The following is a 16202-nucleotide window of genomic DNA, read 5'->3' on the forward strand; positions in this document are numbered from 1 at the left end:
AACCCAAAACTTAGACAGTGGCTGGAGGTAGAAAAGAAAATAGTAATTAAAAAAAATAAAAAATAAAAAAGGTAGCCCTGTAGCTTTTTTAGTATTGAGGATTTCAAAGCGTGACTTACAGACAGACAGACAGAGACTGCCCTGGGTTCTTATCATCTACATTTCTTTCTTCTTTTCAGCACCATCTGAGCCCTGTGGCAAGGCTGTGGGAATTTTTGCCAGATCTCCACAGCTTTTCCACGTGATTCCTGTTTCTAGTTTTGCTTAAGCTGTTACCTTTCTATCTAATCCTTGATCACAGGCCACTTTTGGGTTGTATAATCATGTTAGACACTTTAGAAGTCAGAGGATACATATTCAATTACTCGTTTTGCCAACAGATAGAGAATCTACATTTTAATTTACCCTAAAAACTAGTAAGCTACAGGGCAAAGCCTGCAAACCATGCACAAACGAGGATAAAAGAAACAAAGCACTACTGGTTCTAAAGTGTGTCACAGTGTTAGCTAAGTGGGACAAATAAAAGGTTGCTCGTATTCCCAGCAACTGCACGTCCCTGTGGGATGGAGAAAAAGTACATGAATAATTGAATCAAATTTAACTCAAGTTTGTCATCATTTCAATGTCCATTGAGACCGTCCTAGTTTGGAAATATATTCTTTTGAGTAAAGAAATTTTAACAGTTTTGCAGATCTTTGGTTAACCAAAAAATAGCTCTTTTTGACCAATTCCTTCAATCCAAATACCCTTCAGTTTTCATGAAAACTAAACGCTCTGTAAGAGGGGTTTGTTGTTTTTCATATATCAAGACTTACAGTTGGTAAACATTTACCAAAACAAAATAGATCTGGAAGTAATGTAAACATGAGAAAGCAGGCTTTAAAAATAAATTCAAGCTTTTTATTCCCTTTGTTCTATAATTCCCCTTAGACTATTCAGAATAATGAGTTCCTATGGCTTCCTGCCAAACCCTTGAAAAAAAAATAAAGATTTACCCTCATCAGGAAACTATGAAACAAAACCCGCAGCACGCCATTGTTTGTCAGAAAAAAATGTTTTTTTATACAATAATAAAAATTGAGATAGCTTTGAAATTACTTTTTTTTTTTTTCAACTGATTTAAGGTCTGAGTATGTAAGTGCACAGGAAACTTGGCTGGTCAGCCAACACTTCTTAAATGTAGATTAATTATGAAGAAATAGAGTATTTCTGGGCTCTAATATTTTATGTCCTGTACAGCACATTTTGTACAGCTCAGTTTTATGTTTTTTGGAGCTGGGCCTCCCCAGCTGGACCCTGTCCCATTGCTCCCAGCCAGGGGGAAGGGCAAGCTGGGGACAGCCCCAGCCCATAGATAAGCATCACGCTCTTCTGTGGGGACAGAAATGGGTCGAGGCCATGCAGGATGTCAGTCCATAAATGGGGGACAGGATCAGGCCTGGGGAGGGGATTCACAGCCAGCCACAACCCCAGGACATCAACCCACAGGTTAGGATCAGGCACAGAGAGGGACCAGCATCAGGTGAAGCTGGCTGGAGAGAGCAATGCACCTGTAGTGTCTTCTGTTGGCTCTTCCTGCATCAAAAATGTGTATCTGTAGAATGTTTTTGTCAGAAATATTATGTCATCGGCACTATCCTAAGTCACCATCTAAACCTATCTTTTAAGCTTGATATTTTCAAGATCCCTGGCTTGGAGCAACTTTTTGAGGGATCATCTCAGACTGACTTGTATGTTGTCTTGCAAAGGTATTCAAGGTGAGTTTTGTAAAAGGAGATGAAGGATTAGTTGGTCACTTTATGGTAGTTTTTCATCCATTTTCTTACTAGTCCCTTACTAAGATTTTTTCCTCCGTACATGAATTCTACACAGCTGCATAATTGTATCAGTGGCTGGTTATTTTTTTTGTTTGTTTGTTTGTTTGTTTGTTCATGGATGATACTCCCTGTGAAATATGTCCCTCTATAACTAAAGCTTTTTTTAAGTCCAGGCAAGACATTAAATTACATCCTATAAACTATGCTGATGTAATTAATAAGAAGAATTTCTTTCTCAAAGGCAGATAGATAATTTATAGTCTTGCTATTCCTACTTTTAATTTGAGATAGGTGCACTTTAATCTGAAAACCTGGATAAGCCTTTCCACTGATGCCCTTGCAGTAGGCTGGGAAGCATCTGCCATTCTTGATACTATTTTTCCTCAAAAAAAAAAAAAATCCATGGCTTATTTAATGTGAACTAATGATATAATTTCATGAATGATTTTGGGTGGCTTATCTGTTTATAACATAAGCTTCTGCTCCCCAGCTCAGCTACCTCCCTGCTTTTACATCTGAACTGCTTCTGGACTGTGCCAGCATGAGCGTTTGTGAAATCAAGCAGTAAATGAGATTGAACTGAGAAGACTAAAAAACAACCTGCTTTCCTTCCTTTTTGCTGATCCAGTTCACCAACATAATAAATGTGTCAGCATCGCACTGGGGATAGCACAGAGACGACCGCGAACAGAAACAGCTTAAATTGGCTTGTTCTGCCACCAAGTGCATACCCATGTGATGACTTGCATTGCCCTTTAAACCCTGCTCAGTGTCGCCTTGAAAACACTCTTGACACACCTACCAGCTCCAAAACTGGAACTCTTCATCTGAGTGCATTGTTTCATTACTCATCCTGTCAGGAATCTTTCACGTGTGCTGCGCCATGGCATTTGTCTCTGACAAATGGTTCAGTTTCGGGCATTATGGCATAATGGTTTCTTTAGGCTGTTTCACTAATCTGTTGTTTCCAGTGACATTTTTCAGAAGTAATTTTTATTTGCATGTTTTTAGATTTTTTTTATGTCCTTTTTTTTTTTTTTTAAACACTGAAACTAATAATCTTTATATATAACTACATTGCGCTGTTATTATTTTTTTCTTTCCCAGGAGTTTGATCTGTAACTTACATAAATCATCTCCCAAAACAATATGCATGAGAGACATAATCCACAGGCTATATTCAGAATTCATCACTCAGTTCACCAGTTACGTCCTGCTGACAAATGGCTTCTCAGAGCCAACCTATTAGGCCTTTAAATACAAAATGGAAAGCGTTGCAAAATAACTTTATAAAGAGATGCATTGTGCTGCATAAAGGCGGCTTCAGATGCTTGGAGATTCTTATCCAAGAACTCTCCGGAGTCACATCCTTTCTGCGCATTGTGTTTACTTAAAGGATGCGATAACACCGTCACTACATTACACAAGGGTGTACGATAGTAACAAGAGCTGGCTGGGAAGTGAAATTTTTATTCTACAAGAAATTCCAGCTTATCAATATTTTGTTTCATCAAGCACTGCAACAAAACACGTTGGCTCTGCAGCCTTTCTGGCAAAAATGGAACAATCTATTTCTTTGCCAGCTGACATGCCTGGGGAGCCAAGAAACCAACTGAGCAGTCGGCGTATTGCCAGGGAGAGAGAGGGCCACTCAGCTGAGCTAAAGTAAACAGCCAGCTTGGGTGGACTTCTGTCCAGCTGCCACAGCCATGTCATGGCTTTAGCTTCTCTCAAAAGTTGTGATGGGTCCAGTACTATCCAACATTTCCAGTGCCAATGTGTTCAATTAGAAAGTGCATAAACACCCTCCCAAAAACTGACTGCTGTCAAAAAGGAATGAAACTGTACTTCACTTTGGATTCCTTATGGACTTCTTCAACTTTGTCTTGCGATTTATGCACCTGTTGATTTTGTTTGTTTGTTTTTTCCCACTAGTGTGAGTTTACGACATCAACTAAGCTTTCCTTAGAGATCACAGATGACACTCAAGCCCAGAAGGGAGTTTTTAGGGTGTCCTTCATTGCTAGTTCTGTGACTGTTGTTATCCAAATGTTGTTATGTGCTAGGAATACCTAATAGTATCTGTTTGCAAATGCCCACTATCCAGAAGGTACTGTTGTGATAGACCATTAGATTGGAATCAACTCATGTCTGTTATCAAATATATGTCTCATTGTCTTCAGTCTGTATTTATGGATGAATCTAAGTTATGATGAGCTTGTCAAAGTGCAGTCATGAGGCAAATACATCTGAACTAGGTAAAAGATCATGATCTTTACACCATACTGTGTAGTTGGTAATGTCGAGGTCAACAGCAATACAGAGAGCCCTCTACATTTTCTGAACCAGCAGTGCATAAGTGCTAAGTTTGCTGAAGACAGACTCAGAAATTACTGCAGAATCCTGGAATTGTTGAAATTATCTTTCTGTTTCAATGTTTTTGGAAAAGGTATTGGAAAAGTTTGTTAAAAAGGACATCTTTGCCTTCCTGCAGTTTAAGATTATAGTATCATCATAGAAGTCATCAGCTGCTTTTTAAAATGTTTAGATCATCTCTGTTTTAGAATAAATGTCATCATTTTTAAAATCTGCAGATACTGTATACTCTGCAAGAAGGTTTCTACAAGAAATCTCTCAGTTATTGCCAACCACTTGCTGCATATATTTGCTCTTTAAAGCCAAGAGATGTCATATACATCGTTACTTCAGCAGTGGTAACTCCAGGAGATAATGAACTGCCTCGTAAAAGTTTAGGGATAATTAAATTTTCTGCAACTTCATCTATTTAAGTAGTCTCTCACACTCCTGCTGTGAAATAAGAGGAACAACAGATGCTTTGCTGAGCTACATTTCAAATCTTGTTCCTTCTACTTGTAAATAAACCTGAATCTTATTTTTGTGTCCTCTCATTCAACTACAGTGGAGGTGCTACAGCATTCTTGGTGAATCCCATCCTGTTACCATCTGGTTTCCAACTTATTTTTATGGTGGTTGCTTTGCTTTTCATTGACCTTTGTCCTTTGCCTTTCCTATGCATGTCCCACATTATTGCTGTTTTTACAGAGTATATGTTCAAACTGGAAATAATGTGCATTGTGAGCCTGTCCCACACTGAAGATAGTCTAATGTGCAGTTCATGGTGTATTTTATTCTTCATTCCTGGTGGATTATATGTTAAAATGTGGTCTTTCTCTCAGATGGTACAATAACTTCAGTATAAGTTTAAGGTTCAAGTCAGTCTCAGTCAATATGTCCATTTGGATTGCCCAATTTTATATTCCACGCACAAATAACTGCTGCTGTGAATCATTTAAGTCTCTCTAATTCTTAATTTCCTCAATTGTACCACATCCTCAGAAATTATTTCATTTCCTCCCTGATTCGATACATAAAGGAAGAAATGCTCTTTTAAACATCAGTGCATTTTAATGCATTTCACTGTCTTCTCTGTCAAAATATTGAAGGGAAACTGACAAGTTCTTACACTGCTTGGTGACACCTTATCAGCAATAATAGGAGTATCAGTAGCTTCTAAAAAAAAAAATCATTTTCACTTCTCTTAAAAAAAAAAAGAAACTAGCAGTGACAAGGAAGAAATCAGACAGACTAGGAGTGTCATGACTAGGAGTGTCATGACTAAGACAGACTAGCAGTGTCATGTTCCTGCATGTATGTGGCTGTATAAAAGCTCATCATGATGCAAAGAATCCCTCACGCTTTATGCCACAGAAAGGCAATTATTATCCCAATGCCTGCTACTGTGAAAAATGGCCACTGAAAGCTCTGCTCCAAGGACCTCTTTGCAAATCATGGTTTGGAGACCAAAAATCTTGGCCAGAATGAGACAAAGAATAGAAAAGCCTGAAAGAAATACTGTTAGTTGTTCCCCACTTCAGTAAGATTCCTGACTGACTCTTTTTGAGCTACATTTACTGAGTGCTATGTCATTTTCCCAATGAAGATTTCCCAGGAAATTTTCTGAGCTCAGAAATGCTACATTTACACAGCCTATTTAGAGCCAAATACATTTAATTTTTCAACTGTCACAGGAGCAGATCAGAGCAGAAATGTGGAATGTAAACAAGTAAAGCTGAAATGTATTTCCATAATAAATCTAATTTACCTACAGAACTGGAGTGATGGTTACCGCATGTACTCCTGATATCTAAATATAGCTTTATCGTACACATTAACCATGGGCTAAAAACTATATGGAAGACAGGAGCTGAATTCTATTGTGCAAGTGATGCAGTGGACAGGGTAGTGCTGAACTATGCCTGGGTAAATTTTCTGCATCTAGAGACATAAGGATAATGACCACAGTAATGTCTATAATGTTCTGTCACTGAGTCAAGGTGCGGCTTCAAAAAGAGAAAAGAAGCAGCTGCATGACTTCAGTTTGGCCCAGAAGACTGCAGGTGAATGGAACAAGCTAGAATCTAAGAACAAGTCTCTGCATTTCTTTGTTGCTAAAATGTGATATGCAGAAAATAGAGTATCAGCTGCAGAGCAGCAAAAATATTCAGAAGCATTTTCAATAGTTTCTCTTATGGCTTAGTTGACTGTGGCAGTAAATTGAGTTTTCTGAGATTCAGAAACAGTGTAAAATTATACATCCTGGTAAGGCCATTTGTTGTTATATTGGACAGTGTAGCAATGATGTATTAGTCATTTCTTTAAAAAATATTTTCTAAAAAAAATGTTTTTCATTGGTTGAAAGGGGAATAAGCAATTATCTCTTTGGTCATTTGCAAGAAACTGTGTTAGGAATATTTGAAAATGTAAATCATAAAAGTATATATAATAAATCATAAAATTATATTAAAATAAAATTGTTTGAAATTTAACAGTGTATCATCATTTTCATCTGATAAGACACTGTTCTATCTATAAGTGAATAGAAAATGAGAAATGGTATTTGCTTTCAAATGATTGCCCAGGCCACATGCTGCATAATAAAACAGATGTGCTATAGATAAGTCATACTTTGATCCTGAAAGCTGTGTTGTAAAAAGTATTGCATCATTTTTTTCCTTATCTATCTGCAGAAAAGTTTCCAGAATTACCAGCAGCTTTTCCTTTCATTAGCTTTGAAGATGTGGAAATATTGAGGCTTGTCCCTGCAAGATGGTTATCAGGAAAGACTGCAGTCAGAAGGTTTCCTTATAATTTTACTGCTACTAAAAGTGAAGTAAGGATTGACAAATTGCAATTTTGGGGGTTTTAGGGACAATAAAGTTGGGGTACAGGAAATAAACTAGTGGCTGAAGCCTCTATAATACTCGTGTTTATTCCCCTTTATTCTAAAATGTATACAGTAGTCATAAACAGAATTATCTGATCCGTCATGAGGATTGTATATTTGTATAATAAAATCACAGAAAATGAAGTTATAATAATGTACAGATGATGGATTCTGTAGTAATATAACATTTAAATGCATCATACTAAAGGAGAAAAAAAAATGAAATGGATTTCATTTCTCCTACAGGCCTAACTTTACCATTTTTATATCTGAAAACAAAGTTACATTGATCTAATTCAGTTACCTCATTGGCAAAATTATGTTGATTTTCCGGGGCTTTGAAAGCATTTTTTGTTTCTGAAAATTGATAATAATAGCTTGTGTGAAGAATGCTGAGAACATCAAGGTTTGGGAAGAATCACTGCAGAGTTTGCACACATCCTATGTCAGGAAATAGACTAATGTTTTGTCTTCAGATCCTAATTCTCTCAGGCTCTGGCAAGGCAGGTTTGCCTGAAGATATACTTTCTCATCCTGCCTCCTTCGACATTCACGTAAAGGAAACCCTTCGCAGCACTGCAGTTCCTGCTATTCTGACTGGCTGATTTTCCTTATCACAGAAAAAAAAGAGGATATTTAATGAGGCACAGCATTAGAACACACAAGTCCAGTCCTCATAGATGGTATGTGGTGCAGGAAGAGCCAAAGCTAAGAAACGGAAAATGTGCCAGGATCCATTGTAGAGATTATAGCCTTTTTTGCTTGTTTATTTGTTTTTAATTCAGGGCATTTATTTTGTCCCCTTGTACCTAACATGTCCAAGGAAAGGATGATTTTCTACTTAGCTGCACTTGAAAAGAGAGTAGTACTGCTGATCTGTATTGATTGTGTTAATGCTGAGTTTCTAGGCAAAATGAATGTCAGTTTTCTAGCTGACAAGTTTTAAGATATCATTAAAAATTTGAATTACAGTTATTTCTGTAACAGTGTTCTCTGTAGCAATCCCAAAGTGGTGCTGTATGGCTCTTTGTAAACTATGTCTTGATTCATGATTCTATGATTCTAAAATTAGAAAGAAAAACCTAATTTAAAATATTAATGTGCCGTGTGTACATAAAGACTGACGTTTTTTGGACTACATTAATTATATAAAAATCTCTCTGACATTCAGCTGAAGTGTGATCGTGCACACCTCTTTTTTCATTCAACAGTCTTTCACCATTCAAAATTAATGAGCAATGAACCCACGTCAAAAGTACAATTCTGCAAAAGGGAAAAAAATGAGGAGCAGTGTTACAGAACTGATGTCCATCTATGCACATACTATTTTACCAAGGACAAAATATTCAGTCAATTTGATATAACAGATTTCCTTTGACATAGCTGACAAACAGCTGCACAAAGTATGCATGCAGTAGTATATTGTACAGATCAGCTTGCTACATCTCTCTTGAAGAACGCAGGTTTCTTTAAAATTCAGAATGTTTCTGTAATTTTCTGAGATTTATGACCAAAAGAAGCTCATTTAGACTTGGTTTCCTATTAAATTTCCTATCACAGCAGAAATGGCATCATGTCCATGTCAGATCCAACAGCCTATGCACCATCTCTGGCAGTAATTAACAAAAGATGTGTTAAATGAAGGGGCAGTAAGTCCATTACCTGATTTAGGTCAAATATACAAAGCATTTGTTTATAACTTCTGACATTTAATCTTTTTTGTTTGTTTGTTTGTTTGTTTTTTAAGCATTTCACTCTGAGACATGGGATTTCTACAAATGTATTCCACAAATGTATTTCTACAAATGTTAGTAACATGGATCTGATCCCCTAACTAGTGGTTGTGTTGGTTTTTTGTTTGTTTGTTTTGTTGTTGCTGTTTGTTTGTTTAAGTAAAAGCTTTGCACTTCTTCAAAAGCCAAACAGAATGATGAATTTCTGATCTTTCACAAAATGGAAACAGAATTGTACCTGAAAGACTGAACTTATGAAAAAAGGAGAATGTTGCCAAATGCATTAGCAGCCACATAGGGCTGACTTTAGCTATGCTATACCATGTGCAAGGCTGAATACTTCAATATTTACAGTTCTTACACATGCATTAAAAAATAATAATAATAACAACTCACCTCTTACTTGAGATCACTGAGATAATTTTGCTAAGGTGGAGAAGATTTATCCAATGCGAAAATCAGATTGACCATTACCAGAATTTGAACACACAATGGAAAGGACCATGGGATCTTTAATGACCACAAATGGTTATTTTTTTCTGCTTCTGTCTCACTGGGAGGAGGATGGAAAGCTCCAGCAAAATGCTGGCTTGAAGTCTCTTCCCTGGGTGCTGGTTACAACAGCAACTATCATCAGTAACTAATCAGGCAGCTACAGAATTAGCAACATCATTTCAGGCTATGCTTTTCACCTTTCTTTGGAGATGTCACATTCCCGTATGGAAACTGCTTAGCTCATGATTTTTTAATAGCACTTGTAAAGGACTGGGGCCTTCTTCCTCGCCTCTAAAAGCAGCTCGGTGACATTCTGGAGAAGAAGGAGTTGTCAGTGTTTCTGCTGTAATTTGATTTAGCTCGTTAACCCAGCAGATCCCCACCGTGTTGTTGTGGTCGTTGCCTGTTCTTGACCATGTTAGGGAGTTACACTAGCTGGCAAAGAGGCCTGACAGAAAACAGTGCTGGGGCTCAGAAAATAGCAGAGAGCAAGGCAGGGAGTGGGCAAGATCTGTTGATATGAAATCACAACCCAAAATTTCCGCTCTTTAAATTTTGTTATAGCATAACTCATAGTATGTGTTGAAAAGGAGCGAGCAGCTTCGTGGTTTAAAGGGATTATAAACAGGGAGTAAAACAAGCTGTTTGCATTGGGTTTTTCACTGTGATGTGGCCCCGTAGGCACTAGGTGGCCTACTTTTAAAGGAAATTGCAAATCACATCTAGTTTAGTAGGCAAGACTGGATTAAAATGTGCAATTTGCTCAAGTTATATAAGTATTTTATAAATCATGTTATTCTGTGAATAATTCAGAGAATATTAGTTGCTGTTTATTGCAGTACAGTGGAATCACAGCATATTGTACTCACTTCATAAATATTAGAGGTGATTTATCAGATTGTTTAGACACTAGATCAAGTTAATAAATTAAAATATCTGTATGCAGGCTTTTGCTGTACCATAGTTTAAATTTCTTTCATAGAGGATGAAGTTGAATTGCTTCTAACTTGCTGTGACAGATGCAGAGTTACTACAGCTCAGCTGAGGTGGTTTCCTGTGACATAATCATAAGCATGAGCCATTACAACTCAACAAACAGCAATGACAGCAATTAAGGAAGAATTCCGTACACTAAAACAACATCATTTGTATTTTCAGCGGTGTATTTCCCCATTCCCGGACTCCATCCAGTAAAAAGTCTTCAACTCCCCTGTGGAAGGATACTCATATGCTTGAAGGAAGAGTCATCACCAATGTTGTTGTTTGACACCTTCAAAGCTACCGACAGGCAAAGGAGAAAGAAAGGTAGGAGATGCAGTTACCCTGCACAGTGTGGTGTTGCCAACTGTCTTTTTGCTCCAGTTTTATTTTTGACTGTCAGAAAGGAAGGATGAGAGAAAAAGAAAAGATTCAAAAACAGACACTGCATTTTGGCTGAGGTACATGAATGTCTTCTGGGAAAGCCCACAGAATGGGTCCTGCTAGAAGCTGTAACTTGTGTACCTCTAAAAGAGAGAGTCTTCTACTCCAGGGCAGTTTTAAAAAAAAAATAATAATTGCAAAGAAACAATTCAACTTTTTTTTTGTAAATATCTTGAACCACTAAATATACATATATATATTTCAGTGAATATCAAAAGCAGACCAAGCTCTGATAAAATAGTAAGGGACTCTATCAAGGACGTTGTAGGTACCAGAATCACCTCATACTCCAGGCAAGGCTGCAGCAGGTTCTAGCATGTCATGGACCTTAACATTCTCATCTTTAGCTATTTAATATAGGAGGTGGGAACCTGACAGCAGCAACAAGTGAGTCTGGCAGCTGCAGTAGGAACATTAACAAGTTGGTGATATGTCATGTAACAGCTTTCCAGGGGTGCTTCCCGGGGTTTCTCCTAGGGAGACCTCTTCCACCAACCCAGAGATAGCTTAAGGGCCAAGTTCCTACAAGTCACGAAGCAAATAGGTCTGCTGAGGCTAGGAGAGCTCCTTAAATTAATGAGAAATATTTTCTCTTTCCACTTCCCCAGGGATTACTCTGGATACCAAAAACTAGGTACTAGATTAACAGATATAAAAGAATCATAAAGGTTGATGTTACAGATTTTTTTCCATTTAATGCATCAAGGGAAAAAATCTTTAATAATATTCTAGATTGACTGGCCATCTAAGAAAACACAGGACAATGAATCTTGTTTCAAAATATATACATTTCGAGACAAAATTTATGTTGAGTAAATAAGACAACCTATTGTTTATCCTGCTGGCAAATAATACGGGTTAATTTAACTTCTATTTAAAAGAATGTACTTCATCAAACCTTAACTGAGCTTAGTCAGCCATTAGCTATGGTTCTTATTGACTGAGAAATAAATGGTGATTGATTGTCCTGACATAATTAATGATTATTGTATTTTTCAGGAATTTAGGTTCATTTGCCCAGGCTACTCTTTCTATAGTGTTTGGAAGATTTAATTAATATTCCTATCGATATTTTAAATAGGCTTAAGATTCTGGGAATTACACAGTAATCATTTTCATGGCTGAGTGGCCACAGGGAGATGCAATTATATTGAAAATGTAATACTGAAGACGTTTGATTTGTAAAGCACTATTTACCTTCCTAATGCAATTTAGGGAAGGTTTTATACTAAAGCTGTAAAACTTACACTGTTCATTTCTAGGTGCTGTGGTGGATCAGGGCTGGCACCAGTGTTGTCTACTCTATCTCCCCTTGTTTAGCTAATTCACTTATAAATTCTTTAAGGAACATATTTGATTTTTATTCATATGTAAACTTTGAATATTTTCTTCTCGTAAGTAAGAAAACAAGCGACAGATGTGACTAACTGCCATCTGGAAAAATAATTTCAGATTTCAACTGGATTTTATGAGGCAGTCGGTGCTGTCTGGTGCTCTTCTGTCTCTTATGTCAAGTATTCCATATGTGCAAATATTTTGTTGGGTTTATGGCATCATCCTCCAAACTTGAACTATGGATCAAATGTGGGTTTGACCCCCAAACCCACCTGCTCCTCTCAGTGATTATAAAAGTTGGTAACGACTGGCTAGAAAGCATTACCTACTGAGCTCTTTTTGCAGATATTCTGAAGTCACTTGTGAACCTACTGTGCTTAAATTTGCAGCTTTCCCTAGTCCAAACAGCATTTTGGAAGCAGCTCCGTGACATCTTCAACCACTTCCAAACTTGCTTCCTTCTTACTCATCTGAAAATATTCACCTAATGTTTTAGATTGATTGACTGAGTACACGCTTTTAGACAAACAGTTATCAGGGAAGTAAGTCATCAAGCATAAATTAGAAGGACATACTCTGATACTGTGTGAGATTCACCAGCTGTTTGCAGGCTCCTGTGCAAAATCTTGCTGACCTGACCTACAGAGAAATGAATGCTCCCACAGAGGGTCAAAGAAGCCGATCCCAGAAAATCTCAGCAAAGTTCTCTCAGCATATGAGAAAACATGCTGTTTGTTATGATATTAGCAGGTTATTATTACCAGGGACAGTGTGTTAGGGATTCAGAGGTGTTAAATGTTTGATTTTTAATTAATGAACTGAGTTATGCAGAGGATAGCGTGATTGCCAGGAGAATGTATATCTGCTGTCACTCTGAAGTAGACAGGCAGCAGATAAGATTTTTTTTTGGAATGAAATTGAAGAAAGGAAATTGCACTTGGCAAACGTAAATTGGGAAATGACAGTAGGCACCTGAGAACAACTGAAAGCTTTGAGACATGTGAGAAGAAAATAGCAGATAAAGGTCAGAGTGGAGGTATGAGTTCAGAGGGGTAACTGCAGGCACAGCTCTGGGCTGCTGCCAGAAAAAAAGGAAATGGAAAGTAAAGCCCCAGCAGAAATCCTGGCATTCCAGGATGTCCCATTTCATCACTGTGAAATCTCTGAGCCTCTCCCCCTGTAAAAAGACAGATGAACTTCCGTGTAGATCCTCTTAGTGCTTATCTAAAAGAAGAGGACCTGGGTCAGCTGCTGCTCTCACTCATATGTTGTGCACTTGGCTGGGTCAGAAAATACTGTGTCTCCTTTATGTTCTCATGCCTAGCATACAAGCTTGATCCATGAAGTTTTCCTGCCATTAGTTGACTGTGGGGTGAATATGGCCAGAGTTCCCTTGCCCTGGATTATTTTATTTCCCAAATGTGTGCTTATAAATATGATCTGAACTGCAATTATGTAATTCAAAACCAAATTGTATAACTCCAAAGGAAACGGTACGACTCAACTAGACAGTTTGGGCTAACACCATACTCCTACCTCTGTTTCCAGGACAGGGGCAGATTTTAATCTAAACACAGAGTACCAGTGGCTTGAATGGTATCATCTTAAAATAGCTTTCTTTTCCACTTTTTACCACATGCATCTATGTGCATGACTAACAGACTAACGTGAAGTGAGGGAGCTGTTGACGATAGCTGCTCAGTTTCACTTTTCCTTCTGTAGTCTGTCACTCCGTGCCCACTAAAACTCTTCAAAAAGAATCATAGAATCGTTTAGGTTGGAAAAGACCCTTAAGATCATCAAGGCCAAACATCACCTAACACTATGAAGTCCACTGCTAAACCATGTCCCTAAGCACCACGTTCACATGCCCCTTAAATACCTCAAAGGGTGGTGACACCACTACTCTGGTTGTTCCACTGCCTAACCACCCTTCCAGTGGAGAAATATTTCATAATGTCCAATCTAAATCTCCCCTGGCACAACTTGAGGCCATTTCCTCACGTTCTATCACATGTTACCTGGGAAAAGAGACCAACACCTTCCTCCCTGCAACCTTCTTTCAGGTAGTTGTAGAGAGTGATGACGTCTCCCATCAGTCTTCTGTCCTCCAGACTAAACAATCCCAGTTCCCTCAGCCATGCCTCAAGTCTCATTTTCTGGTCCCTTCACCAGCTTTGTTGCACTTGTCTGCACACACCTGAACAGTTCGATATCCTTCTTGTAGTGAGGGGCTCAGATACGAACACAGTATTTGAGGTGTGGTCTCATCGGTGCTGCGCACAAAGGGACAATCACTTCCCTAGTCGATTTCTGATGCAGACCGGGATACCACTGGTCTTCTTGGCCACCTGGGCACACGGAGGGCTCATGTTAAACTAGGTGTTGACCAGCAGTCCCAGGTCCTTTTTTGTGGAGCAGCTTCCCAGATGCACTTGCCCAAGCTACAGCGTTGGGTAGTTATGACCCACGTGCAGCACCTGACATTTAGCCTTGCTGAATGCCATGCAAGTGGATGTGGCCCATCGATCTAACCTATTCAGATTCCTCTGCAGAGCTCTACTACCCTCAAGCAGATCAACACTCACACCTAACCTGGTGTCACCTGCAAACCTACTGAGGGTGCGCTTGATCCCCTCATCCAGATCATTGATAAAGATACTGAAGAGATGTGGCCCCAGTAGTGAGCCCTGGGGGACTTCACTAGTGACCAGCCTCCAACTGAATTTAACTCCATTCACCACGACTCTTTGGGCGCAGCCATCCAGCCAGTTTTTACTCAGTGAACAGTGCATCCAAGCCATTCTCAGCCAGTTCTCCAGGTGAATGCTGTGGCAAACAAATCCTTTGCTAAAATCCAAGTAAACAATGCCTACAGCCTTTCCATCATCTACTAAGCATGACATCTTATCACAGAAGGGGATCAGGTTAGTCAGGCAGGACCTGCCTTTGATAAACCCATACTGACTGGGCTTGATCACCTGGTTGCGCTGTATGCGGGCAATTAAGACGATCTGCCTCATGATCTTCCCTGGCATCAGGGGAATCTCAATTTGATTTCACATTCTAGACTAGACATCTATATGGCCCTTTTTGATAAATTTTCCAAGCAAGAATTCTATTAGATTTGCTTCTAGGGGTTTCATGCCTTCAGGAGTTCTGATTTAAACTCTGACACATCTATCAACTCATGTTTTCAGGTTATAATAAACTCTGTCATGGGAGTTAAAAGCCCAATTTCAAATAATTTATCATCAGGTATTCAGTGTCATTGGCATTAACAGATTGATTAAACACAAGGACTAAAATATACATTGTGGTAGGAAGTTCATCCATTTAACCTTCATCTTTTTAATGTAATTAAAAAATTCCTTAAGTACATATGCCAAATATATAGCAAAACCGCCTTTTCAACACTTTGAATTCTTAGTCACATAAATCTAACATACAGACACGAAACCTACTTGAAACCTACTTGTGTTACATGTTATTGCCAGAAGCTAGAGAATTCATGGTGTCAATGCACCGTCATGTTCAGTCTCCTCATGCACTGCAGAGCCACCCCAGTAGCATCCCCTACTTTGGCTCATTGACTATTTTTCTTAATACAGCCTCTCATCTATTCCATGGCTGTGATTATTACAACCAACCATTTAGGATTTATTAAAGAAATGGAATACACAGAAAACACCCCCAAAATTAAAGTACAAGCTTTGATCCTACAAGATTTATAAGCACCTGGAGTTCACTGGTTGCTAAAACCACCAGCTCTGACCTTTAAACAATACAGGTTATCCATAAAAATCCCTCTCACGTATACGTTCACATCAGGACAACAGGAACCTGGCTCCCTAATCAACTGGCTGGAGCTCACGTACACTGTACATTGTCTTCTGCATATGCCATTGATCGCAGTTACTTTCACATCATGTCTTGTGTTAAGTGCTAGCCTAGTAGCTCACTGACCCACAACACGGCAGATGATCATTGCCTGCAGAATTGCCCTCTGTCTTCAGCTCTTGGCGTGGAATCAGCTCAGTGACTGTTTACCTGGGTTGGAGTTATAGAGGTTCAGCATATACTACCAGGAAAAAAAGTGTTTGCTTTACTGCCACTGACCTTGGAGAAATGTATATTATGTTTTAACAACTGTTG

The 16202-nt window shown here is 38.6% G+C and overlaps 1 long non-coding RNA gene across 1 annotated transcript; it reads left to right on the forward strand.

Moving 5' to 3' along the window:
• Positions 1 to 6117: 6117 nt before the first annotated feature.
• LOC311429908 lies at positions 6118 to 8896 on the forward strand. Its single transcript, XR_014688465.1, has 3 exons — positions 6118 to 6437; positions 6866 to 7008; positions 7555 to 8896. It is a non-coding gene; the product is annotated as an uncharacterized lncRNA (long non-coding RNA).
• The last annotated feature ends 7306 nt before the right edge of the window (positions 8897 to 16202 follow it).

The sequence above is a fragment of the Aythya ferina genome (genome assembly GCF_964211825.1).
Source record: "Aythya ferina genome assembly, chromosome: 1".
Lineage (NCBI taxonomy): Eukaryota > Metazoa > Chordata > Aves > Anseriformes > Anatidae > Aythya > Aythya ferina.